The 27,628-nt window shown below is 41.4% G+C and overlaps 1 protein-coding gene and 1 long non-coding RNA gene across 10 annotated transcripts in view; one reads left to right on the top strand and one right to left on the bottom strand.

Annotated features, from left to right (window-relative positions):
• TNIK (TRAF2 and NCK interacting kinase) overlaps positions 1–27,628 on the top strand; it is a 399,936-nt gene that overhangs the window by 39,513 nt on the left and 332,795 nt on the right. The gene's annotated exons all lie outside the window — the stretch shown is intronic.
• On the bottom strand, positions 3,010–6,244 carry LOC131513049 (uncharacterized). Its single transcript, XR_009262435.1, has 3 exons — positions 6,125–6,244; positions 5,033–5,142; positions 3,010–4,743 (listed from the first exon to the last, which is right to left on the bottom strand). It is a non-coding gene; the product is annotated as an uncharacterized LOC131513049 (long non-coding RNA).

Genomic DNA, 27,628 nt, shown 5'->3' with positions numbered 1-27,628 from the left:
TGATAAGATGGGCTGAAGGTCTCTCTGAGGTAGTTGCTCAGAGGTGTGAATGAGAGAAGGGAGCAGGTTGCAGATGGAAATAGCCCCCGAATAGGTGTTCAGTTAGAACATGCTCTATGTCTCAGGGGGAGCCAGGTAGCTGGTTGGGCAGCTGGAGGGCAGTGGGTGAGGGGTCCTGGTAGAACAGTAGGTGTAGGAAGAGTACCAAAATGTGGTCCACACTGAGTATGGAAACAGGAAATTCCTGGAGGCTGGAGCTGTATACTGTTTCACTCTAGGAAAACAAGTATGAAAGACCCTGGAAATGGCTGCATTAAAATAGACTTTCAACCAAGGTCTCCCACTTAGCCTCATGTAAGTATTGAACTGCCTTACATGCCATTTGACAGTTTTGCTTTGCATTCATATCTCCAAGGTGATAACACAAGTACTTTAGCCAGAATACAAATTAGCAGTGGGGTCCATTCTTTCCAGCTGCGTATCTCTTTGTAAAGATGCGCAAATAGTTTTAAATCCTATGGTGCTGTAAAAGGAGCACTGAATTAGGAGTTCGAATATTTGAACCAACAAATTGGCATGTGGGAAAGCTCTTGAACATTCCTGAGCATTCCCATTTATCACACTGAGATAAGCCCTCTGGTTGTCTGATGGGGCTGTTGGAAGGATGGAATGGGATGATAGATATGAATGTGCTTTATAAACTGTGATGCACTCTGCAAGTCTAAGGGATTATTATCATTTAGACCTTTATTATAGTTTTGTTAAAGAGAGGCAGTCTATTATCTACCTCTCATTTGAAAGGAGAATGACAAATAGTTTACTTCAAGGTAAAATGCTTCTCAAAGAGCAGAATCTGATCAATGTACCTTAAAAGACCTAATGAATTATTCAGCTGTTCTTCAAACCAGCATATCTGAACTAAGGAAATGATCACTTTTCACTCCCCTTTCAGCCTCCTGGAAATCCGCAGGCTCTCTGTGAGATCCTATCTGGAGACTCTTCTTGAGTTTCAATGCCAGATTAATAAACTAGAAACAGCTTTGAGCTTCTTGGAGAAATGGAAATTTGAGAAGGATTGGTGCATCCAAATTAGGCAGTAGGCAAAGATTCATTGAGTGTCTTACACAGATAGATGGAAAGATGGATGAATGGATAGGTGGTTGGATAGATACATAGATTAGATAGTGCTATCGGGGATAGAAAAAAGTATGAGAAATGGGTATTGATAATAATTATAGCTGACGTTATTCAGCACTCATATGTGCCTGGTATGAACCCACCCCCAGATCATAGGAGATGACTGATATTATTATCCTATTTTATAGGAGAGGAAAATACTATTTAGAGAGGTTAAATAGCTTGCTCAAGGTCATATAGCTAGAAAATTGCAGAGCTGTGCTTTGACTTTAGATTTGCCCGACTACAACCCTATACTCTTAATCATATATGTTGTCTCAAGTTGCATATGGGCATCATTGGAGAGAGAAGGATTTCCCTGGGAGAAGTTACATAGCAATACTGAACCATGTATACATGCATTGGAGAGAAGAAGGCTATATACATGGTAGGAATCTAGAGGAAGAAGAGAATGGATTACTGGGGCCTGAACTGCTTATGGGATGTGTGTCTTAGTCTGTTTGGGCTCTACACCAAAATATTACATGCTGGGCAGCTTATAAACAACAGATATTTATCACTGTGTGACCGGGGCACCAGCATGGTTGGGGTAAGGGCCCTTTGCTGCGTCACAGACTTAAGAGCATCTTCTCACAGTGAAAGAGACAAGGAAGCTCTCTGGGCCCTTTTTAAAAATAAGGGCACTAATGCCATTAATGAGGCTCACTCCCATGACCTAATCACTTCCTAAAGGCCTACTTCCTAATACCATCACCTTGGGGGTTCGAATGTCAACATATGAATTTTAGGGGAGGCTCAAACATTCAGACTGTATCAGGAGTTTTATTGGAAGAGAAGGCCCTTTAGTGGGGTCTTAACAGATCATAGGGATTTGAGCAGGAGAGAATGAGCAGGTGCTCAGGGGAACCAGCCAGTACAAAGACAATAGAAGGGTATGAGCCAAGGTAAATATGTCCAGGGAGAAGTGGGCTGACGGGCCTTGTCCTTCCTAGAAGAGGAGTTCTAGATGAGGCATGAGGGAAGATAGCATTAGGATGGAAGCCTAAATCTCTGCTGTGAGGTAGAGGAAGCAAGACCACAGAGATTGGATTTCATTCACTTGGCATTGAAGATGATTCAATGGCTCTGAAGCCAGTGGGATTTAATCAGAACTGTGCCTGGAGAGGACTTAATTTAGAATCAGATGTAGAGACCTGTTGGAGTTAGAAAAGATTGGATATGAGTAAAAATATAGTTTTGTATGTCAGATATTATGTATTTATATATCTCCAGGTAAAAGGGAAAGGAAAACATATGTTAATTCTTTGAGTTGTGAACACAGACTATACAGACTCTCTCAAGATTGGGTCTAGTTCACGTGTGAAGAGGGGATCAAGGCCCTAGAAAGAGTCCTCTCTAAGGTACGGTTTTCCTGCTCAGCTCAGCATGGAGTGTTCATGTTCCTGATGCTTCTGGGTTTCCTTCTCATTATTGTGGTTTATGTTGTTAACTTGACCATTTTCCCTCTGGCCTGCATGATAAAAATACCTATAGTTTATTGAAAACCAACTATGTTCTGGGAATTCATAGCACCTGGAAGAATTAAGTGAGGAAACTGAGGCTCCTAGAGGCTAACAACTAAAGTCACGGTCAGGCACAGTAATGATGGAGTTGGGATTAGATACCAGCCTTGTCCAGTCAGAAAACTTCTGTTTCATCTTTATACTAGTGGTAGTGAAGAGTATGAACTCCATTGTTGGGCAGCTCTGCCCTCCGGCTTGCTAAGTGCTCTTCGTCTGGTTATTAAATGTATTTGTGCCCCATTTTCCTCATGTGTAAAATGCGATTAGTCATAGTATCCACCTGGCATATTGTAAGGGCTCAACGAATAGCTCTTTTATGATCACTTTCTTTTATTATTATTTTCTATCACCAAATCCCCTTCTGTCGGCTGTAACTTCCTGGTGCTCAGAAAAAGGCTTAAATTCTGGCACACAAAAAAAGAGGAACATCTTTGAAAATCCATTCCGGTTTGTGTGTGTTGATTGGAAAACTCTAATTAGCTATCTATTTTTTCCCCCGGGACTTTCTTAACCCAGTTTCCATGTTGACACTGTGCACCCTTTTCTCCATGCCCATCCTGGTCACCATAAGCTGCTGTCTGTGCTGTACTCTGGACACTTGATGCCAGTGAAGCAAGAAGCTCTTGATGTTGCCTCACTGTCCCCCTTGCCTTGTCCGCACCAGGGAAGAACTGCCCTCCCCTCCGCTGAAGAGCTATTAGAGCTGTCCTATCTTATTTTGACCATGTGGGGCAAGGAAGAACTCAAGTAACTGATGATAGGAGATTTCTGAAGAAGTCACTCAGCAAATTTGAAATAGGCTGTTATGAAACCAGACAAGCAGGGCAAAAAAAGCCACCTACTTGCCTGCAGTTATCAGGAAGGGGGAAGACAAAGGATTCAAAGAGAACCAGTTCCCTCTGGGTTTAGTAGTCATCTAAAACTGAAAACTCCTTGCCTTGTCCTTTGTGGGTTCTTCCAGGGCTGGAACACCAGAGATATTCATTAACGAGTCACTGGTGAGGATAAGCTTTGGTGTAATTGCTCAGTTGGCCTTTCCAGGAGTTACTTCTTTCTTGCCTGGCTTTAATGAGCAGTTTTATATACAGATACAGTCTCCAGTAGTCGTAGGATTGATGTCTGGGTCTAATTTAAAATAACCTGAAGTTTTGCTGCTTATCTAAATGAATATTCACAGCAGGAATTCAAGCATGAGTTTACATTGCTAATGTCCTGCAAATCTATTTGTCCAATAACGCTGACTAATTATCCATTCATCTGCACTTGGAGGACCAGTACAAGAAGAGGAGCAGTGAAGTCTTAAAATGATCAAAATTTGAAGTTAAACCTATTGTACCTCCATGAAAATACAAATGGTATTTTTTTTTTAACCGGGAGACATTAAAACACAGGCAATGCATATGGAAATTTGATGACTTGTTAGTGATCAAAGAAAGCTCTTATTCTTTCTTTCCAGTCACTTCCCCAACCTTGGTGACTGGCAGTGAAATGAAAGCACTGTGAATAGCCAACTAGCACAGTTGACCAATGCCTCCTTTTATCTCCCAGCATTAAGATTATGTTGTCCTGTGGGAGTAGGCATCTACATGTGTAGATGATCCGCTAGGGCTCAGTCTGCCATCAGCCCCACGTTTGTGATGGAGATCATGCAAGGCTATCTGAGTGTGGTTTGTTAATGCGGTCTTCAAACTCGGTTCTTCTCTTGACGGGTGGGGTTTGTCCCCCTTTCCCTTTCAATCTGAATGGGTCTGATGACAGCTTTGTTGTATAAAGTACGGCAGAAGTGACTTCCAGTTTTTTGGGCAAAGGTTTTAAGAGACTTCAGCCTTGACTTCCTGCGTATCAGAATACTTGCTCTGGGAGCAGCCAGCTGCCATGTAAGAAGTCCGACTATTCTGAGACTGGCCTGTGGGGAAGAAGTCTAAGATACTTGTTTGGAGAGGTTGTCTGGAGAGAGGGATGCCAACCAGTGATCTCAGCAAGATGCCAGCATGTGAGGAAAAGCCTTCAGGTGATTTGAGCTTCAGATGGGAAGCAAGAGCCCCTAGAATCATGACAAATAACAAAAAGCTGTTATTTTGAGCCACTAAATTTTGAAGTCATTGGTTATCTAGCATTAGAGAACCAGAGTCAGGAGATGTTTATTCTTCACTCTCAGAGGAGAGAAGATACTTTGACTGTCCAAAATTGTGTATTTCTACAGTCAGATGCTGAGAACCTCTTTAAACTGATGTTGTTGGGGTTCTTTTAAGATTCCCAGTGGACCAAAGAACCCTGTATAAATTGCTGCTCTCATCTGGCTTCTGATTTCTCTTTATTTAACTTTGCCTTACCTGTTTGTTACAAAATTGTGAATATAAATTTCCATTCTTCTGGCATGATATCCATGCAAAGCTAGTGCAAAGCACTGGCCAGAAGAAACACTGGGATGGGTGGGAAGAACCTAGAAATTGGCAGAAAGGACAGAGGAAAAATGATTAGAAGTTAGAGAAAACATGGTGTTCGTACTAAGAATGGAGAGAGAAAGAGAAAACTCCATAATCAAAACTCCTGGTTATGGTTAGTTAGCATTTGGCATCCTGAATGAGAAGACAGAGTGACTAGGTGCACTGGTGTTTCTCTGAAAGCCACCAGGCACATGTGGTGTGGAGGAGATGGTAGGATGGGGTTCAATCCCAGCCTTCACCTGTCCATCGAGCTCCTCATCTTCTCAACAATGGGGGAAAGGGGCTATGGTTTGTGTATTTTAAACAGCTTGGAGTTGAAGGCCATGTACATCTGGAGGCTACATGTGGCCCTTCTGTTCACTCAGTGGAGATACATATCAGGAGAAGAATGTTAGTGCCTTTCAGATTTAGTTTTTAACTTTTTCTTCTCAATAATGGGTGATGGTAGATTGAAGTTGTTTTGTTTCTCCAGATGGAGAAAGTGCTGGGCACTTAGGTACTGAGGATTCTAGGGCAAATTTCACCCAGGGGAACGCATGTTCCTTTTTTTCTTGATGCTTGTCTTGTTGTTGTTGTTGTTGTTGTTGTTGTTGTTGTTGCTTTAATCCCACTACGTGTTTGCTAAATTTTCAATGCGTTTTGGGTTGCGGGTGCAAGGATAAGTAAGAATCAAGTTGCTTACTGCTAATATTTGTCTTTACCCTTTCAGATTCTGGTTTTCTCAAATTTTACCCCAGAGTGTGAGCACAGAGATAAAAGCATTAATTAAATGCATAAAATGAAAATGAAAATAACTATAAAGCACAGTTTAATCCCCCTCAGGGGACACTAATATAAAAGTATATCAACATTTAGCGGTAAGCAGATGGGGTAGAAACTGTCTGAGAGATGCTTCTTACTCTTATTCCATGAAATATAATTTTGAGGAAGGGGTGCTGATTGGCACTAATAACAATATTTCCTAATGTTGGTACATACATGTAATGCTTTCCCATATATCAGCCTTCATCAGTTCATAGCTGAAGAAAATGAAATTTAGAGATGTTTAGTGTCCTGTTCTGCTGGTCTGGGGTTCAGCCATAGGAGAGGTAAGGGGAAGTGAAAGAGGGCTGGTATGTGTTGTCCGAGCCAGAACCTTTAACATTTCATCTCATTATGACAACCCACTGAGGTAGGTAATGTTCTCATTCTCATCTGACTATCAAAGGAACTGAGGCTCGGAGAAATTAAGTAACACAACTGAGGCAGCTGATGAGTGCCATAGCCTGGATTTGATCCATATCTGCCTGCTTTCTGGTATCTTCTGCCTCCAAGAGTACAGAATGTCCATCTTCTTCTTTTTCTTTTTTTAATGTTTATTTTTGAGAGAGGGAGAGACAGCATGGGTGGGGGAGAGGCAGAGAGAGGAGACACAGGATCTGAAGCAGGGTCCAGGCTCTGAGCTATCAGCACAGAGCCTGACAAGGGGCTTGAACTCATGAACCGTGAGATCATGACCTGAGCTGAAGTTGGACGCTGAACTGACTGAGCCACCCAGGCACCCCCAGCATATCCACCTTCTGATACCAAGTAAAGGTCTTAGTGGCAGAATGAATCTGATGGCCATTACCCAAGCCTCCATGCTGTAGGGGCCTTCCTTGACGAGTCTTGGTCCCCACCTTTGTCAAAGCTTCCCTTGGTGGCTAAATGAGCCACTGTGGTCTTTTCCCTTCATCAGGGCTAAAGCTTTCTTCATTAAATACGATCAGAAAGTTAGGGCTTTCATAAATAAATGATCCACTTTTGCAAAAACTTTCCAAATTGAATGGGGAAAAAAAACCCTCATGTAATATTTTAGTTCTCTATGTAGACTTTTCCCTCCTTTCTATTTAATGAAGAAATAGAATTTATACCAGGTACAGAACATAAATGTAATGTGAGAGATATTATGTTTACTTTACCCCTTTTTTTAGAAGAAGCTGCCACCGAGATGATTTTTATGGAAATTATATCTTGTTATGATTCCCATCATACTGTTATGATTTTCTCTTTTATCTTTAGCCTTTTATGGGCTTGGTTATATCAGGATGTGTGCTTCAGAGTAGGTGTGTCATTCACTGCGGGTTATGAAAGCTGACTCAGAACCGTAATTACTGAAGGGATTGGAGACAGGAAGCAGCCATGAGGCACCTGGACTCCTTCCTTTCTGGACTATTGATGATGCTACAGCAGATGCTCGGATGAGCCTAATGTGGTAGATAGGCACAGCTCACAGCTCTTAGATTCTCATGTGTGTTCCATAGTGGGACATCCCCGTGTTTCCTCATGCAGACTTAGGGAAGTCCAGCCCGTAGCCAGAACTTCAAAACACTCGCTAGATGAAAGTTAAAAACATTAAACTCTTGGATGTTCCTGTTCCCCTGGAAAACGGAGGTATAGGCTCTGTTATTCCAGTAGAGTATTTACCCAGTGCCGATTTGCAGAGGGTAGGTGGCTGCTTCGTTGCGTACCTGGCTCTCCCTGCCAGTGTGGAACAGGGGAGGGCGAATATTTGCCTCCCAGACTGTTTAAGGTGCCACAAAGCCAATGAAAATTGCTATTTCAATAATGGTGGCCAACTGTCCCCCCAGCCCCACTCCATTTTAAATGAGAGAAAATGGACCACAGCAACAAGGCGGTTTTCATTTTACAAGCAAAAGAGTTTCTAAATTTGCAACAGATAACTCTGGAAAGTTACTGGAATCTTAGCAGTACTGAAGGTCGTCTAGAGAGATGCTTGCTTTCTTTTTATGACACTCCTGCCAAGATCCTCATCATCCCCTGTGCCCACCTCCCTCCCCTTCCACACTGACTGCTGTAAGAGCCGCCCTCGTTCTCTTTTACTTCTTTCTCCCACTTTCTTTGGCTCAACAGCCATTTCTGCTTTTCCTTCCCCTCTTTTACACACTACATACCAGTGGAGATCCCCTTCCAGTCCCCATCCCCTTCTAACTCCTCCTGACCTTTCCTCTCCTGCCCACTACTGGAAGGGCCTCTTCCTGTGTTCTTCTATCTCTACCCACTTCCGCCCCCTAAACTAAGCTCAGCTGGAAGGGCCTCCTCCACTTCTGCCTTCTTCCTCCTTTCTTCTAGGTTTAGTCTTATGGGATCTATTATGATCCCTACAACCAATTACTAAGCTTGCTATTTCAGGTATTCAGTATTGACCCAGTGAACTGAAGAATATCACACTTCCGTGTGCCTCTGTTTGCCATCTGTAAAATGGGGACATGGTCTCTTGCTCTGGCTGGTTAACTTGGGGGATCTTTTCTAGAGAGCCTTTGGACCACGTTTGCTCTCAGTATGTGGAGTGTCTGCTGCACACCGCAGAACTCTGGGTTCTTCTCAGTCCCTGATGCTGTGTTGGTCTGGCTCCAGAGCCCTGCCAGGCAACTCCTGGAATGCACACTGGCATCAGATTTCTGTCATCTAGGAAGACGGTGTAGTGGAGTAACCATAAGGCTCTGCAATTAATGAATGTCTAGTAGCAGCAGGGACCATCACCGAACCAGTAGCAAGTAGACGCTGTGCTTTTTCTTCTAGCTCTTCTTTGGTCATGGGTTATTGACAACGTAATTATTAACTCGGTTGTGCGTTGTAATCCTGGTTTTATAGGCCCACATATACCCGTCCGCCTATACTGTGGCATGAAACATAAATTATGATGAAGTTTAGGCCACACAAGAGTTTTACTAACTGCCTTTTCTCCAGCCCTTTCTTTCTTACCTCTGTAGAGCTCTGGTTCTTCTGAGGAGTCAGACAATGATTTCTTTGGCTACAGCTCAGGCTTTTCCTTAATTTCTCACTTGCCTTCCACCTGATTTGGATTTTCAGGCATGAACACGACCCTCTCTGTTAAAGTGTTTGACAACTGTGAATTTTTAATTTAAGTAGTATTTCCTAGTAGGACATCATACTCTTATTTCTAGAGAGTAAACTTGGCTAACAAATAGAGTTTTGAGATTCTCTGTCGAAATTGTGGAGGAGAAAACATCTTCTGCATTGGTTATCCATCGTGACCATTATAACCTGCTACAGGGAGTAGAATAGAGTCAGCTGCTTCACCTCTATTTTGAAATTGTTTGAATTAAGTCAGACTGCTGTCTGCTTCTATTTTGTTGCATTCTTTTGCCCTATTGGTGTTAGGGAATTCTTTGTGCATTTGCGTACTTAGTCTTTTCAAGGTATACATTGGTAAAGGAAGGGTAGAAAAATTATAAATCCTTCATGTCGTCCAAATAAGATGTCCAAGAGTCTTATTTATTTCTGAGTTATTTCGTTATCACAGAAGTATTATTGGAGTAGAAAATCGGTAACTTACTATCTGCCTGCTGCTTGAGTAGTTAAAATACTGGGTAATTTGACTAGCTGCATGATTGTTTCTTTTATTTCTTTTCTTTTTTCTTTTCTTTTTCTTTTCTTTTCTTTTTAAGATTTTCTTATTTTTAACTAATGTCAACATGGGGCTCGAACCCACACAACCTCAAGATCAAGAGTCACATGCTCAACCAACTGAGCCTGCCAGGTGCCCCTACATGATTGTTTCTATTCTGTGAAATCGCTTTTACAAATCAACCAACATTTAATGAGGGATACTGATTTAAATGTTATTTACAAAGCCAAAAGAGAATGTCTCATTGCTTATCTAAAGCATCCCATCTACCAATTTTTCTTGTGATTTATTTTTAAGTTTAATTGATTAGAAGTTTTCTCTTCAGAGCTAGACCGCCGGCATTCAAATCCCACCCTTATTAATGTGTGACCTTTGACACACAGTGCTTCCTCCTTTCTCTACCTCCGTTTCCTCACCTGTAAAACGGAATAATGGCTGCACCTACCTCTATCACCTTTGCGAACTTATAAAGTCAGCTTTATTGAGTTTCAAGTCAGACCATTCTGAGGACCATTCTTTCTGCCTTAACTATTTCAAAAGAAGATGCTACATTTCAAATTTATAATTACTGAGTTAAAGGTTTGAATTGAGTCAGTGTGTTCCTGGCTTGGCAGAGAGGAAATACTATCTAGAGTGAGAAGAAAAAACTGCCAGAGCCTGGCAACCAAAAGTTCTGGTTTCTACCCCAAGTTCTGTCAATTATGAGCTTGGAAAAATTGCTTAACTACTCTAAGCCTTTGACTCCCTGCCTGTGAAAATGGGGAAAATAATCTTTTCCTTGCCAAACTCACAGGACTCTTAAGAGATTTAATTAGCATAATCAATGAGAGAATATATATGAACTTAAAAAAAAATAAACTGCGTTCTGTGAAGTCGGTTTGACTGAAAGCTGGCAGGGATTCTAGATTCCTCAGATTTTCTTTAGATCAGTTTTTTTTTTTTAACTCAAGGCACAACTATTTTTAGTAACAGCCAAACATTTGTAAGATCAGATTGCTCATGATTTCTTAACGAATGTGTTATGAAAATTCATTAAATTAATTAACTGATGAAAATTAGTTGCAGTGATGGGAAAAAAGTTGGCAAGTTTTAGTTTCAATTCTTTTTACTTATTGCTTCCGGTGGTTCTCAGTCAGGGGTAGAGGTTTCTGGAAATGTAGGGTGCTGGGGCAGGCATTTTTGGTTGTCACAATAAATGAGGAGTCAGAATGGCATTCGGTGGGCAGGGACGAGGGATGCTAAACCCTTTGCAATGAGCAGAGCAGCCTAGCTTAACAAAGAATTACTGTACTCAGGGGGCGCCTGGGTGGCTCAGTCAGTTAAGCCTCCAACTCTTCGTTCCAGCTCAGGTCATAATCCCCCAGCTCGTGAGTTTGAGCCCCGCATCAGGCTCGGTGCTGCCAGTGCAGACCCTGCTTGGGGTTCTCTCTCTTTCTCTCTCTCTGTTTCTCCCCTGCTCACACACTCTCTCTCTTTCTCAAAATAAATAAATAAATTTTTTTTTAAAGAATTACTCTGTGCACAATTCTAATAGTGCCCCCATGAAAAACAACTTGTTACTAGATTTCTATACACGCACATAGGTCATACTATGGGTACATAGCCACTATTACTTGTATAGAAAACAAGTGGCTATATTTCATGTTTTGATAAATTGGAAATGCTTCTTCCCACTTCTTTTCTACATCGATTTCATTTTCAAGGCTGTAGCCAGGTCCTGTGACCTTTTGTCATTGATTCTCTGTAGATGTGTGTGATATAGAAAGCCAGGTGTAGGTCAAGAGTTGTTGCTGTGAAAAACCAGAACAAGTAACGCCTCTCACTGGCCATCAATTTCATAGGATGCAACATTCTTTTTTATTTTTTTGGTCTTTAGTGTTTGTTTTCTTTTTATTTATTTTTTGAATAGGTAATACGTGGACATGGCTCAAAAGTTAAAGCAACATAAAAGGTGTACCTTCAAAAGTCTCATTCCAGGGGCTCCTGGGTAGCTCAGTCGGTTAAGTGTCTGACTTTGGCTCAGGTCATGATCTCATGGTTCATGGGTTCAAGCCCCGTGTAGGGCTCTGTGCTGACAGCTCAAAGCCTGGAGCCTGCTTTGGATTCTGTGTCTCCCTCTCTCTCTACCCTTCCCCTGCTCTTGCTTTGTCTCTCTCTCTCCCAAAAATAAACATTTAAAAAAGCCTCACTCTTGTGCTTGTCCTAATCTATTCATGTCCCTCTGCCTCCTGTAAGTAGCCATTTTCATGAATTTCTTACCAGGCTTCTCTTGTTTCTTTATGTCAGGAATGGGTATAGATAGTAATGCCCTCCCTTTTGTAATGCAAAGCTCTTGTGTGTCTGATTGGTATCTCATGTATTCATCGTCACCAGTGTATCCCAACACTCTTGCCCTGTGTATGAACTTCCCTCTCACCATATATTTAGCTGCAGCAGGTATTCCGCTTGGAGTCATTTCTCCTGGAGCCTCTGATCACTCCGGGTGGACAGCCTGTGCCCTTGGCCAATCCTGGGCTTGCCTTCACTGCCATCCTTTGCCTCTCTGAGTCAGATCTTGCCTGACTTGTAAAGAGAGTATTATAGGGGGCGCCTGGGTGGCGCAGTCGGTTAAGCGTCCGACTTCAGCCAGGTCACGATCTCGCGGTCCGTGAGTTCGAGCCCCGCGTCAGGCTCTGGGCTGATGGCTCGGAGCCTGGAGGCTGTTTCTGATTCTGTGTCTCCCTCTCTCTCTGCCCCTCCCCCGTTCATGCTCTGTCTCTCTCTGTCCCAAAATAAATAAAAAAAAATGTTGAAAAAAAAAAAATTTAAAAAAAAAAAAAAAAAAAGAGAGTATTATAGGCATTGTTCACTGTATTGCTGTCAATATATAAAGGAAGAAATGTTTATATTTCAGTAACAACATTACCGGCATTTTCCCTTACTACTGGAAACTGTGAGTTATGGTGTGGGTCCTGTTCTTCTCTTTGCATTCACTGCTAGGTGATTCACAGCCAAATTTTATGCCCACCACTGGCATCAAGAAAAAGGACTGGTTAGCATGTCCTTTCACTTCCATTGGGCAACAAGTATATATTCCCCTACCCTTTAGTTTTCTTTACACTGATTGCCTCACTTTCTTTTCTTAATTTTGTTCTGTATGTGTCTTTGACAACCTCCACAAATGCTTTTAAAATGAGGTGGGGGCAGCAATAACGGAATACACAGGCCCAGCCTCACGTGGACTTTCTAAAAACAGCATTATTTACCATTCAATTTTTAAAATCTTTTGTGCTGCCATATTCGTGGTAGAAATGGTACCAGTTATCTTTAGTCATTATCACAAGAATGCTGAACCACTAACTATTCAAAAGTAAGTATAAATGGAAACCTATACAAATACATGGTCATTAACATCTCTTGTTTGAAGGGTTTAACACCCCACATAGTTTGTGAATTTTCCTGTTAATTGAGAAGTAACTGCTGACTTACATTTTACAGGTCCCTAAGAAACAGGGATCCCTATGCCTGGTTCCAGGAGTAAATAACAACAGCAGTAGCAGCAATGACAATAACAGCTAGCATTTATTGAACTCTTGTTTTGTGTGAGACACTGGGCTACATTTAAATGCATTATGTAATTCTTCCAACAGCCCTATGAAGTTGATATGAAATTGCTTCTTTGCTCTTTTATGTCAATTCCCCATGGAGCCCCACATTTAGATTCATCTGACCATCTCCTTCTCATTGGGCCTTTGCATTGCTGAGCCCTCCTGGGGAAAACACTTCCATGGTGTTTATTAGTGCTCCTGGACATTCTGTAAGATGGCTGTTCCTGCTTCCTGCTCCCAGATGCCTTGCTCTGAGCCATACCCGGGGGCCATGCTAAGACTTCACTGCTCCGCTCACCTCCTGCCTTCTTTCTCTACCTGACCTACGTCTTGTGTTGACAGAACTTTGAACTCTTTCTTCCTTCAATTTCCGGCCCTTACACCTATGGACATGTTTCCCTCAGAACTCACCCTCTCGTCTTTCCCCATCAGTGTGCATCAGAATCACATCGGAACTTTAGAAAATTATCAGCTTGCTCCCCGTCGTTTAAGAGGATAGTACAGCAGGTGGGGTCCAGCTGTGTGGGGGTTGTAAAATCTTCTCAGGAGATTCTGATGGGCTCCCTGGGTAAGAATCACTGGGTTGAGCCCTGGAAGACAAAGTGCCTCTTTTGCTCAAGAGTGATCTCTCACTAGGCTCTGGTTCTTAGCCCTTTTTTTTTTTTTTTTTTTCTTTTAGGGCTAGACCTGCTCCACCATTATTCCCTTTTGTCTTGAATATTCCTTGGTCTTCCTTTCTTTGCTTCCTCACTGTAGCTTCAAACACAGATTTGGATTCTTCTCTTGATCTTGTGATCACTGGCCTCTGTTTCTCCTGCCATTCTTAGACAAGCCTCATAAAGAATAGTTCATAGTTTTTGCCCTATGTGATGCAGACTTTGGTTCTGCCCAAATCGCTCTGGTAAAGATCATCAGTGCTCACTAGAAGCCAAATCCAAAGGGTGCTTTTAGGCTCTGTCTCATCTCAGCTTCTTCGAGGCATATGATGCTCAGGAGACTCTTCCGTTGCCTTCTTTGACACCATCCACTCCTTCTGTTCATCAATCTCTTCCACATCCTGGGTGTTTCTACAAATTTTTTTCAGCAACATTGGGAATAAAATAGAATTTTACTTGTTTTTAGAAAACAGAGTAGTAGGAGAGTATAGATGGAGAAGAAATGTCTTCCTGGCAGTGATCTGAATCTAGCATTTTCTCTGAGGAAAATGAGAACTTCAAGGGAAGAATTTGGTGTGATTTCTTAAAACCTCTATATATCTCTAAATATGAAACTAAAAGCAAACTTATAATTTTAAGTCTTTGGTTTAGTCCAAAGATGGAAAGTGAGCTGTGGGTCCAGAGTATGGTTTCCACCAATTCAAGAAAACCTGTCAATACTTGGATCCACTTTTGAGTCTGGTAAGCTTACCGGAAGCTAAGTCAGAACTTGGCCATCCTTGTGTACATATTCCTGGGAGAGCTTTACTATTTACGTATCCTGTGGCACTGACAACGGACCTATTTCCAGAACCTGACTAGACAATTATGTGCTCCCCAGAGCAGGACAACCCATCAATCAGCATTCTTCACTTCTTTCTGCTTTCTTTTTTTTTTCTTCATTCTATCTTACCTCACCTCCCCCACTTCATGCAAAAGTAAAGCATGCTTGGTATAGGAAACATGGAAAATACTGAAGAAGAAAGGAGAACACAACAAAGTTTATTATCACCTGTTACTCCATCATTCAGATATAGACACCACTAAACATGTGGTACATTTCCTCTCAGTCTTCTTTATGCAGACATTCATATACAGGTTTCTATTAATTAAATTGGATAAAACTGTATGTAGTATTGTTTATTCTGTACTTTCTGGCAGTGATCTTTATTCTGTCATGAAAAATTCTTATCAACATGATTTTTTTAATGGCTGCCTAGTATTCTAACATTGAGATGTTCATAATTTATTTAACCAGTCCCCTGTTGTTGAACATTTAGGCCATTTCCAATTTGTGCTCTTATAAATAATGCTACATTTAATAATCTTGAACATAATTGCTCATGCATTGCTGATTATTTCTTTAGGACATATTTCTAGATGCTGAATGTTGCTGAATTTCAGAGTGAGACCAGCACTCTTGTGATTGATTGGCCTCCAGCTAAACCAGCCTCCAAGAGGGAGGGAGGCTCAGGGGCCGAGGGAATTTGCCTACTGCTGTTCACATCTGCTTGAGATCTTCTAGATTGCATGCTGGCTTTCAGAAGGAGGCTTTAAAGAATTTCTTTAGGAATCCATAAATGGCAAGCACTGCCACAAGTGAAATTGAACACATACGCTTCAGAATAAATCCCTATTGGCTAGAGACTGGTTTTGAATTCTCTCTTCTCTGCATGTTTTGGATGAGTTCTAAATTATTTCAGAGAACAGCAGCGGAGCACCTACTATTTGTCAGGCACTCTGCTTACTTCCGGGGATACAGATGAAAATGAGCCCTCAATGGGTTGACTTGCAGTGTAGGAGGCAGATAGGGAGAAGGTTTATGTGGGTGAGAATTGCCCTAAGGGCACAGAAAAGAGTCTCCAATTCTTCAGGCTAAGGGCTGCACAGATGATGTCTGAGTGGAATCTTGAAGAACAAGAACTATCTATTTATTTATGTTTATGTATTTATCTTGAGAGAGTGTGCGTGCTTGTGGAGGGGAGAAGTGGGAGGGGACAGAGAGAGAGGGAGAGAGAATCCCCAGCAAGCTCTGCACTGTCAGTGCAGAGCCCCATGCAGGGCTCGACCCCACGAACTGCGAATCACGACCTGAGCCGAAATCAAAAGTCGAGTCGTACACTTAATCCACTGAGCCACCCAGGCGACCCAGAACTATTTATTTTTGCAGAGAAGTGAGGGTGTTCTGGGAGGAGGGAATGACATGTGCAGAAGCTTGGAGTTGTGATGGTGACTTGACAAGTCCAGGAAATCATGGAAACCTTCCCATAAGTGGTGTCTGGGCAGAACTTCCCAACCTCAGTGCCACGCAAGGTAACACATCTACATAGACAGTGACTCTGTCAGTCCTAGGGCCTGAATCCCTAGGCCCTGGGCAGGTTCATCCTTTACCTCAGTGTGCCATATGAAAAAGTCAGGTAACCCTGGTTTGGGCACATGGCAGAAGGATAATGGCCAAGAAGGTGGAAAGTTGGGCTGGGTACAGGTTGTGAAGGTCTGTGTAGGCCCTGCAACGGGGAATCTGGATTCCGTCATCAGCTATTTAGGGACAGTCCTTCTATTACAGACTACTGTGCAAGGAGAAGATATAGGTCCTCGAGTTGCATACAGAGACACATGCAGCTGGCTTACAATTTTGCAATCTTAACAATTCCACAGTATGCATTCTTTCCCCCTAGATAACAATTTGATGCTATTAGCTCTGCACACTGACCTGTTTCACACCTCTTTGGGGAAAATACAGCAATGTTGGAATTACACAGTGGAAACTTGCAGTCGTGAAGTCTGTTTTGAGCTGGCACAAGGTGACAGTCTAAGGAGGACTGATTTGAAAAGTGCTAATAGTAAAGCATCAGTTATTTTGGTGTCTCCAAAAGTTCTGTGCTATTTACTGTGACTGGTGTGAAAAGAATCAGTAAATGAGAAAATTGTGTTTGGGCCAACATCAATTCAGCCTCCACGTATTGCCACTGTATTTTCTCCTTCCAGCACTTCCAGCTCTACACATATCACTTCATCTCTAAGATCTAAGAATTCTGCAGCAGCAAGGTTAAGAAAAAAAAATGTTAGGATGCCTAAAGAGGTATTAGGACACGCTTTGCTTTACTATTTTTGTGTCTTGTAAATGTTGTAGATCTTGACCATAGAACTAAGCAGAAAAGAAAAAAAAAGTGTTTATGTTGTGTTATAGGAATAGTTTCATTGAGAAGTTACATACTGATGTCTCATGTGTATGGATTGTCTGAACGTATTTGGATTTTAAGAAAGTATACAAGCCTTTGCGTATGTATTTTCTATGAAATATAAATGTATTACAGTGATATTTCTGTTTCAAATGTAAATACAGTTTTTAAATATATTATCATTTTGCAAGTCCATTTGTTTGTAAGGAGTAGTTAATTTTTTTTTAATTCTTTTAAACTGAAGTGTAGTTGACACCAGGAGGAATTTTATTTTATTTTCTCTTTGTTCTTAACTAATGGGACTTCAAGATTAGGGGGACATAGGGTTCACATGACTAGCTGAACAGTGAGCATATTTTCCTGCCAGTTACCATGGGGTATTTAGGAACCTTGTTTCCTGAAGCCCACCCCACATTTTTCTGAGCAATGGTATAACATGAGTCAGAGACACTCAGAAATACCATATTAAAATTCAGAGACATTTCTGTGTTGTCCAACTTCTTAACCCCCTCCGCATACTAACAGAAAGGTAAGTAATATACTTTTTGGTCTGTCACCTCTCTCTGTCCATCAATCCAGCCATGACTAATAACAGCGGAGTTCAGCAGACCGTGGAAAACAAGGCAGGCATTCAGTAGGAAAATCACAGACAGATGCCCTTAGCACTCTTGTATCGAAGGCTTTAGAGACTGACACGTCAGACCTGCAGTGATTCGTGAGGGTGTGAATAGACTTACCAGATGTCACATTTCAGAGGTTCTCAGATGAAGTTTCCTTTCCTTAATCTCTTTCTTGCCACCCCTTGCCCACTTTCTGGTCATCTTGTGATATCGACATATTCCTGGCAATTCAGACTCTTGGTGGGAAGCAGGTTTATCTTAATTTTTATAAACATACTTGCTGGAAAGTAAGTCTGAAAAAACAGCCTATGCCTAATGGATTGATATTTCTTTAAGTCTTCCGTATTGGTCTATTTATATATTCTACCTTTAATGATATCATCATTGGAATTACAATCCACAAAAATAATGGATTGAGTCTAAAGAAAAATGTTTTAAAAATGGCCTTCTGAAAGTAAAATTAGTCAATCAACAATGGTCAGGAAATGGGGACACCTTGATTCTATTAAGTCTTCTTTTCTTCTTGCTACTGGCTGTCTTTAACAGCTAGAAAATTTCAATTCTTATAAGATGGTATCTGCCCATCTATGAATAATTGATATGTAACTATTTATAAGGTAGATGAGGAGTTGCCCTGGCACTGAGGGTCTACCTGTGGTGGAATTGTTTGGTCTAGCATCGTAAGTCATTAATAAAATTTTATCTTTTTGTCTTCTGAGAATCAGCATAAAAGCTCGTGAACCCAGTTCTTCAAAAGTTTAAACAGAGTTACCATATGACTGGGAAGTTCCATTCTTAGGTATTATATGCCCAAGAGAAGTGAAAACATACATCTATTCAAAAGTTGTACATGAGTGCGAGCAGCATTATCCATAATAGCCAAAAGGTGGAAACCCAGATGTCCATGAGTTGGTGAGTGGATAAACAAAATTGGTATCTCCATGTAATAGAATATTATTCTGCCACAAAAAGGAATGAAATACTGATACATGCCACGACATGGCTGGACCTTGAAAACATTATGCTAAGTAAAAGAAGCCTGTCACGAAAGGTCACATATTGGATGATTTCATTCATATGGAATGTCCACAACAGGAGAATGTGCAGGGGCAGAAAGTAGATTAGTGGTTGCTTAGAGCTGAGGGTGGAGAGATAAGGGGATAGGGGGTGGTAGCCAAAAGGTATAGGGTTTCTTTTTGCAGTGGTGAAAATAGTCTAAAATTTACCACAGTGATGGTTGCACATATCTGTGAATATACGACAAACCAGTGAATTGTATATGTTAAATGGTGCTTTATGGTTTGCAAATTATATCTTAATCAAGTTGTTTTTAAAAAAGCAAGAAATGGTAAATGTGAGAAACATAATGTTAAAGGTAGCAGTTGCCCTGGGAAGTGGGAAGGAGGGTTTACCAGGGAGGGGCATGGGGCATCCAGATGATTTCAGAGATGGTGGTAATGTTCTGTTTTCTAAGCTGGGTGGTGACTACATGGATATTCACTGTGTTTAATTTATTATAATTTTTATATAAACTGCACACATATATCATAAGCACTCTTGGTATCTATGATGTATTTCATGAATGAAAAGAAATCTGTGATCCAAAAAAAAAAAGCTAGTGAATCATGGAAACAATCTCTTTTCAGTATCTAATTTTTAAAAATCAAATGTCATTCCATGGATACTTATTGCTTTGTCTCATTATCATCATTACTATCACCAATTTTCCAGTATCTCTTGAGTGCCTGTGTACATCCCGAGTGCTCTATGCAATATAAAGGAGCATATAACATGGTCTCTGTGCTTGGAGAAGGGGTATTAGTAAGAGTTGTAATAATTGTGATCATTCATTAGGGACCTGTTAAATGCCAAGCACTGTTGGAGGTGATTTATGTGCAATCTTTTAAAATTTAATTCCTATAATGACACTGTGATATGTGTATGATAATTCCGATTTTACTGATGACAAAACTAAGGCTTGGGGCAATTACGTGTTCAGAATCACAGAGCGAGTTAGTAAGGGATAGATTTAGAATTTCAACCCAGAATTTCATATCACAGTCTATACTCTTCCTGACCATGTCATGTTAACATTTGCTTTACCAGTATTTTGTGAACTTCTAAAACCCATGCCCCCTTTGATAAACTTTATAAAAAGATCCTATCGTCTCTTCAATTGAGAATCACGCTCTTTATCTTTCATTATCTGCTAAGATCACTTTATCAAGCCGTATATTCTTCAGTTTGTAATGAGCAGAGTATTTGTTTTCCAGGTATAAAATTACACTGGATATGCATTTTCAAATGACATATTTCCTCTGGAGTTTGGACATGCTCTCCCCTCAACACACAACCTTGAGAATCTTGAGAGCTAGGCTGTTTTGCCAATCTGAGAATCCATTTTCAAAAACAGTGTTGGATCAATGCTAGCTGAGCAGCATAGCAGGTAGCTTTCACTGGAATATAAACAACAGAATTGTAGATAGAAGGGCACTTAGAGACCATCAGTATAGGAGTGTCATTTTTCAGACAAGGGGGACCTGAGCTTTAGAGTAACCAAGAAGACAATGAAACCCTATCCGATCGCTGATGACCTCTAAAAGTCATGAACTTTGTGAATTTGTGAGTCATCTCATGAACCAAAGAAGAGAAATGTCATGAGCTTTGTTCACCCATCTGTTCATTAATTATGCTGTGATCTCCAACTCCATGCTGGGCTGTGTCCCAGTGTCCCAAGGGCTTTGCATTAGAAACGTGCAGGATGTAGTCTACCTTTGCAGAAGTCATGGTCTTTTGGAGGATAGAGGTAAAGAGGCCCAAATTAGAGTGATAATACTATAAAATATAGGTGGGACATCTGTTTCAACCTTGGTGGGGGAGTTACGATGTCAGAGAAAGAGATTTCCAGTAGTCAATACTTGAGATGAATCCCAAAAGTTAACATGGAGTTGAGAGAAATGTGGTATATTAAGAGAAGTGCTCATCATTTGGCAGAAGGCACAAGGAGATGATGCTGAGAAAGTAGTCCTGGGACATGTCATGAACGCCTCTCACTCCCTCCTTACCCACAGGTAAAGGGAATTCATTGGCTCATTCAAAACAGGGGGAAGGGTGACATGATCAGATTTGCTGTAGAGATTTCTCTGGTAGCACTATCCAAGGATGCACTGGGGAGGAAAGGACAAAGTCAAGGGGAAAGATGGTTTTTCTCAGTTGAGAAGTATGAAGCAGTGCCTGTGTGGCACACATAATCAATTGTAACATGCTATTTTATGTACCAAAAGAAGGAAACTGGTATCTTAATTTTCAGCTGTATCTCAATTCCAGAAATGTTAAAATATGGAAAAAAATGTGTATTTTAGAATTGCTGAAATGCAGTTGTCAAAGAATGAGTGCATGAATCTTTTCTGCTGTTTCCTGTGTAGACTTTGAAGGGAATAAATACCTGAGAAATGAACATTACACTCGATTTCTAAGTTGTGCGGCTTCCCTTAGTTAACACTTCACTCAGTTGAGATTACGAAAGAAGCGACTGATTGTTTTCCTTGAACACTTGTTCTTTTGTGGGTGTAACGATCCCTCTCCATAGAATTTTTGGGAAAAAAGATTTCAGAAGTGGCTGAATCAGGAAGCTGCTCTATGGGGGTGACATTATTCTATTTAGATTTCAGGTGAAAGTGTGGAGGCTGTGTTTGTGGACCTAATGCTGACCCCCTGTGGGACCATGCTGTAACTCAAGAGGCGGGGTTTAAAAAATTCAGTGCTAAAGTCGGGGCTTGATTGAAAAGAAATACCCCGGGATAATTTACAGTTCTGCCCTCGGGGGCACTCCTGAAGGGAAATTGCTGTTTGCCTGCTTAGTTTACGTGTCTGGTGATTGCTCTCTCCTGCTGCAGCTGGGTATTTCCTGATCCTCAGGCCTGCCTTGTCTGTTCTTCCCCCACATTTGCTCAGTGGGATTCCAGCCAGGAATGTCTAAGAGACAAAGGCAGCTGGGTCTGCACTGACCTCGAGATTGCATTTTGCTGCTGCGGCTGTTTTGCTTCAGTTCACACCATTTGGGGGCACTTCTACAGGCAGAATGCAGCGAGGACTGCCAAACTTAGATATATTCTTCACATTCTCCATGTGTTTGTACTTGTGTAATGAACAGGGTGCCCTGAACTAGGAGAGAGGGTTGAAAGGCCTGTCTGCCCTTAGACACACCAATAAAGTGTCCCTCTTAGGGTGGTTCTTAGAAATGTGACTTATATGGGCATGTCACATTGTGTCGAAGGGAGAAAGCCATTGTCTTTATTGCAAAATAAGATAGAAACAGACTAGGATGGTTATTTTTGTGCCTGGTAAAATGGTTGGAAGTTTCCTTTCTTTTTTAAAAATTTTTTATTAATGCTTATTTATTTTTGAGAGAGAGAGAGCGAGCGAGCAAGCAGGGGAAGGACAGAGAGAGAGGTAGACAGAATCCGAAGCGGGCTCCAGGCTCTGAACTGTCAGCACAGAGCCCAACCCAGGGCTTCAACTCACAAACAGTGAGATTGTGACCTGAACCAAAGTTGGACGCTCAACCAACTGTCTTCATAGACAAAAGAATGCATTTGAAAGGTCCTTGTGTATGACAATTGATTTTTTTTTTTTAATACATACAAGTTAGAATCAAGACTGATGGTCTTTGGGCAGATCAAGGATGTGCAGTTTTCATACGCTGAATTGCTGCATGTTCATTACATCACTATGCCTTTCTCTTAGGTGGGACCCTAAGATTTTTGGGATTTCTGTCATTAGCTTTTGTCTGGTTGTGTTGACTCCAGGCCTCCTCCCCTTTCTCATAGCCACCAGTTTGGCTATTGTGACAATTTAGAGAACTGTGGATGCTAGAACTTGCCTGCAACACCCAGCTGTCCATCAGTCTCTTCATGTATCCTTTGCTCTGCCCCTGTCCTGACCTTCCCTGCCCAATTTTTAGTCCTTGTGCTGTGGGACTCCTACCATTTACATTTGTGTAAATGCCACTTTTCAACATCTGGGCACAAACTTAGGTCCCTAAACAAAATATTCCTTTTTTTCTTACCTATTAGAAATAATTTCTCCCTTCTCTGAACTGCCAAGGCTTCATTTGTGCTTGTTTGGGTGCTTAAGTATTTGTTAACTTGTGTCACAGATACAGGCATTAATTTTTCCTAAAACCCAGACATTCTGCTTAAGAAGCTACCTGGGGCAGATTGGTTTCCTCCCTTCCTTCCTTCCTTCCTTCCTTCCTTCCTTCCTTCCTTCCTTCCTTCCTTCCTTCCTTCCTTCCTTCCTTCCAAGAAAAATGATAGTATGTTACATGTCAACAGCAAAGCAATTTTTTAAAGTGTGGCTAAAACAGTTAAAATACCAATGAGTAAGCTCTTTCATTAGGATATAAAATGCTAAAACCTTAGTTTCCTGATCACTAAGGATTCTGCAGCTAGCAGTATCCCAGCTACACTGTCTTTGTTGGCTGAATTTGGCACTTTGCAAAATGATCTACACATCCTTCTGCTGTTCCGCCAGCTGTTTTGAGTGTAACTTGAAGCTTTTCTCTCACATTGTGTTTTGTTTAAAATGTTGTTTTGAGCTTTGGAATGAAATATATGTTTTTTCTGTGTACACACTGGCCAGATACTGTTCTATTGAGAGATGGGTACAGTTTTTGCAGCTTTAGAATTGAAAACCTAGAGGCATTCTGGGAAACTGTGAAGGGGGCAGGTGTTCTTGCTTAGTGGTTTTCTCCCTCTACTCATACTCCTTAAGCTCATTGAGGGCAGGGCCCACACCTGATTGATCTTTGTGTTCTCTGTAAAACCCTGGTAGTTGCTTAACATTTTTTCAAATGAGTTAGTCGATTTTGTGAGGACTTGAAAGGAGGTTTTGAGCTGTTACTTTGTTAGAATTTTAGTCAGTCTTCAGCAATTATAGAGTATAGGGAACTTCTAGGTCTTGAAGTTCTTTTCTCAGTCATTTGGCAGGTTTATCCTGCTATCTGTTACAGTTTTTTCAAAGTCTTGTCCCCCCATGTTATGGCCTTATATACAGTCACTAAAAAATTTTGGCCTATAAGTATCTTGTGCTAAAAAATAGAAATAGATATTTGTTTGTTTTGTTTTCTTTTTAATTTGAGAGAGAGAGAGAGAGAGAGAGAGAGAGAGCAAGGGAGAAGGGCAGAGGGTGAGAGAGAATCTTAAGCAGGCTGCATGCTCGGCATGGAGCCCAACAAAGGGCTCACTCCCACGACTTGAGCTGAAACCAAGAGTTGGATGCTTAACTGACTGGACCACCCAAGCTCTTTCCATCAGTTGACTGACTATGGTTATTGTTATACACAAATACCCCTTCCCATAATGCACACAGAGATGATATAAAACAAAGAAAAATACTTTGTCCTTAGGACTGAGAGTCTAGGTGGGAGGTAAGTCATCCCAGCCAGAATGGTCTGTGTGGGGTGGGTCTTAGAGATGCTGGATGCATTCCATATAAAAATGTGGATTAGGAGTGGGAGGGCTCCTTGACTTTTCTCCAGTGTCAGGTAAGTAGTAACTCAGAGGTTGTTCTTCCCTTATGAAACGGAGGTGAGTGTACTGCCATTCGAGCTCATGTTGAAGGATTATTGAAGGGTCAACTGAGAGTCTGGATATTAGATTCCTTCCAGATAACCATATGTTTGGATTCCCTTCCCTGACAAAAATGCACATGCTTAAAACATGGAATCTAGTTTCAGGAGGTTCACAGACCCTCATGGGTACAGGTTAAGGATTATTTGATAGAGGGGCACCTGGGTTGCTCAGTCGGTTAAGTCTTTGACTCTTCATTTCAGCTCAGGTCATGATCTCATCGTTTGTGGGTTTGAGCCCCATGTTGGGCTCTGTGCTGTTGCCACAGAGCCTGCTTAGGTTTCTCTGTCTCTCTATCTCTGTCTCTGTCTCTCTCTCTCTCTCTCTCTGCCCTTCCCCTGCTTGCACTCTCCTTTTCTCAAAATTAAATAAACATTAAAAAAAGAATTCTTTGATAGAATATAGTGTAGGGGAGGGAAAAAAACCTTTTTTCTTTACCCATCTTTGGTTCATTGGTTGGGGCCCTGCTGATTAGACTGATAAAAGAAAGATTAACAATAGAAACACAAAATTTTTTAAACATGTACATTTTGCATACACATGAGAAAACTCAGTGATGAGTAACTCAAAGGAATGGTTAGAACTTGGACTTAAAATAACACCTTAACAGAAAAGCAATAAATTTGTAGAGAAGTGACAAGACAAAGAGAAAGGGTCTTGAGCTTCCAAGAGCACAAACTGTGGAAAGGTGAACGTATAGGGGAAACTAATGGAAGATAAGGGCCCATTTGTAAGATTTGCTATGTAGATTCCTCTGGTGTGTTTCTGGGCTATAAGAGTCTAGAGTTGTCTCTGAGGATTGGTAAGAATTGTTCTGCCCTTCCTGGTAGGGAGGGAAAGGGCAGAGAGTTTGTGTGTCTGTTTCTTTTAATTTGTCTTCAGCTGAGAAGAATCTGTCAAAGTGACATATTTTGGGGTAGCATATTCTGAACCTCTTTAATAGCTACAGGACAGCACATTTATCTCATGAAGGGCATGTGTTAGGTTAGCATGCATCCTGTCAGCTAATTAGGTTGGTGGTCTTAGACTTTCACCTGAAAGAGGTGGGATCACCAACATCACCCAGCATCCAGTTCTTTGAAAGCAAATGCCAAGTGCAGTTTGTTGGCAGCTTCTGTACCTAACCAAGGCATTTAGTTCTGTTAATTGGGTGGCTATGTGGGAGACTCTGCGAAACAGGGGCTCTTCAGAGGGGTTTGTGAACAGTAATCACTCTGTTCATGAGCGACGATGGGGAAACTAAAGGTTTAGAACAGAGATCAGATGTGGTTATGTGACAAAAGGCATAAGATGAGGCTGCAATCTTGCACCACTATTATTTATTATCCGCTTTAAACCATGTTTGTGCTGCTTTCAAAGATACTGAAACAAGTTATTCAAAGTTATTAACACTGAATGGAGATCTGACAAGACTGTATTCAGTTGGGTAGCATTTTAATACCTGAATTAAAGTGCTGAGGTAATTTGTCAGGGTTTCTTATATATGGCTGATTCTGAGCTTGCGCTTTTGGGCAGAAAGATGCACCTTTGCTCGTTCGGCTTTGCTTTGCTGTGGCTGGTCAGTGCTGGAAAAGGCACAGTAGACTTTCCACAGGTTGCCTAAAAATTGGATTTGCTGATCATGGCGTAGCCACTGAAGGTATTGGGAGTCTTAGTTCCTTTGGTAGCCAGAACCACTTCTGTTGCACATCATTCAAGGTATATTCCTTTCACATTTTGTTGTGCTTTGGGGTGCAATTTACATAGGATGCTGTGTTAACGATGCCTCTCGGTGTTGTGAGCAGAGGCACACCAGGTTGCCGGCCTCAAGATGGACATAATGGGTTGGTGGACACAAGGGGTTCCTCCAGGGAGAGGTTGGCAGGGCATGTGTGGTAAAGTCTCAATGGTGAATGGCCTTGTTGTCTTGCTGCTCACTGCTTTGCTAGGTGGCAGCCATATTGCCATTTCTTTGGAAATTCTGATCAGTTCCCTAAAGACTTCATTACCCCAGGTGGCAGGAGTCCACATGTGGGCTGCTCTTCAATTGTAACGTGAACATTATCTTCCTAAAAGAATCTTCTGTGGCCACATACATTGCACAGAGCAGGCTGCTCTGTGTTCCATTAAATGATTCATAGACCCCTCTAATGGCAGACTTAATGGGCATATAACATCTGTCCATTAAGAATATGTGCTCTGAGGCACTCAGAAGTTCCCATGGCAGGCGCTTTACAAATGCTGGTACCTCCTGGTGTCTGCTCCTGGAAGACTGGGATCATGACTTCTTATCCATAGATCCCCAGTGCACAGCACAGAGCTGGCATGGAGCAGGTGCTCAGAAAATATTTTGGGAGTGATTAATGTGCGATGAAAACACTGTTCATGAGTGCTATGAGGAATTTGGTGACTGAGCTCTTTTCTTTCAAATTTCCTAAGTTAACCATGTTAACCATCACCAATGAACCTAGTTTCTGATACATTGTGCAAATCACACCCTTATTATTGTTTGTGCAAATGGAGAGAAGATGCCGTTTTTTCGAGGCCCTAATAAGTGCTAGCTGTTGTGCTAGATTTTTTGTAGGCAGATTGTAGGTTGCTCCAACCTTGACTTTAATCACTAGTTTGCTGTGTTTGGGCCTTTGGTTTTTCATCTGTAAAATGAATGTTTTTTTAGCGCTCTTACCAGGGTTGCAGATAATACATGTAAGTGCTTAGTCACATAGCAAATGCTCAAGAAACGAACACTTTATTCATTTATTTATTCACTTTATTCATTCATTTATTCATTTAACACTTATTGAGGACCTTCTATGACTGTGACACTGTTAGAGGCTAGAGATATCAGTATGACTCAGAACTACCTCAAGTCCCTTAGGTATAGTCTGTAGGGGGAGTCAGGCACTTAAACACATAATTACCATATGTGCAGGTGCTATGGTAGTTTTCTAGAATAAATACTATGAGAACACAAATGGAGGAGCAGCTTAGCTCTGCTAGGGAGAAGGATGTGGGTTTGAGGAAGGGCTTGGATGTGATGCCTCATATGATTTGAAGGTGAAAACCAGCTTATGAGAAGTTGCTTGTGCACAGACTGAAAGTAGTTGAAGTAAAGCAGGGGATGGTGTGTGTGTGTGTGAGTGTGAGTGTGTGCGTGTGTGTGTGTGTGTGTGTGTGCAAAAGTGGTAGGAGAAGAAGTACCCTCAACAAAGTAAGCAGCTAGCTCAAAGTCACACAGCTAATAAGAAGCAGGACCTGGAATTGGAATGGAAATGATTTCTACAGAGCCAGTGCTATTTCTACTTTTTTACTCCTAATTTTAAAACTATATAAATTACATTCTCGAATGTGCTTTACGGTACTTCTTAGATCCCTA

Source organism: Neofelis nebulosa, chromosome 5 (genome assembly GCF_028018385.1).
Source record: "Neofelis nebulosa isolate mNeoNeb1 chromosome 5, mNeoNeb1.pri, whole genome shotgun sequence".
In the NCBI taxonomy this organism is placed as follows: Eukaryota; Metazoa; Chordata; class Mammalia; order Carnivora; family Felidae; genus Neofelis; species Neofelis nebulosa.
This window is presented reverse-complemented; position numbering and strand designations above follow the sequence as displayed.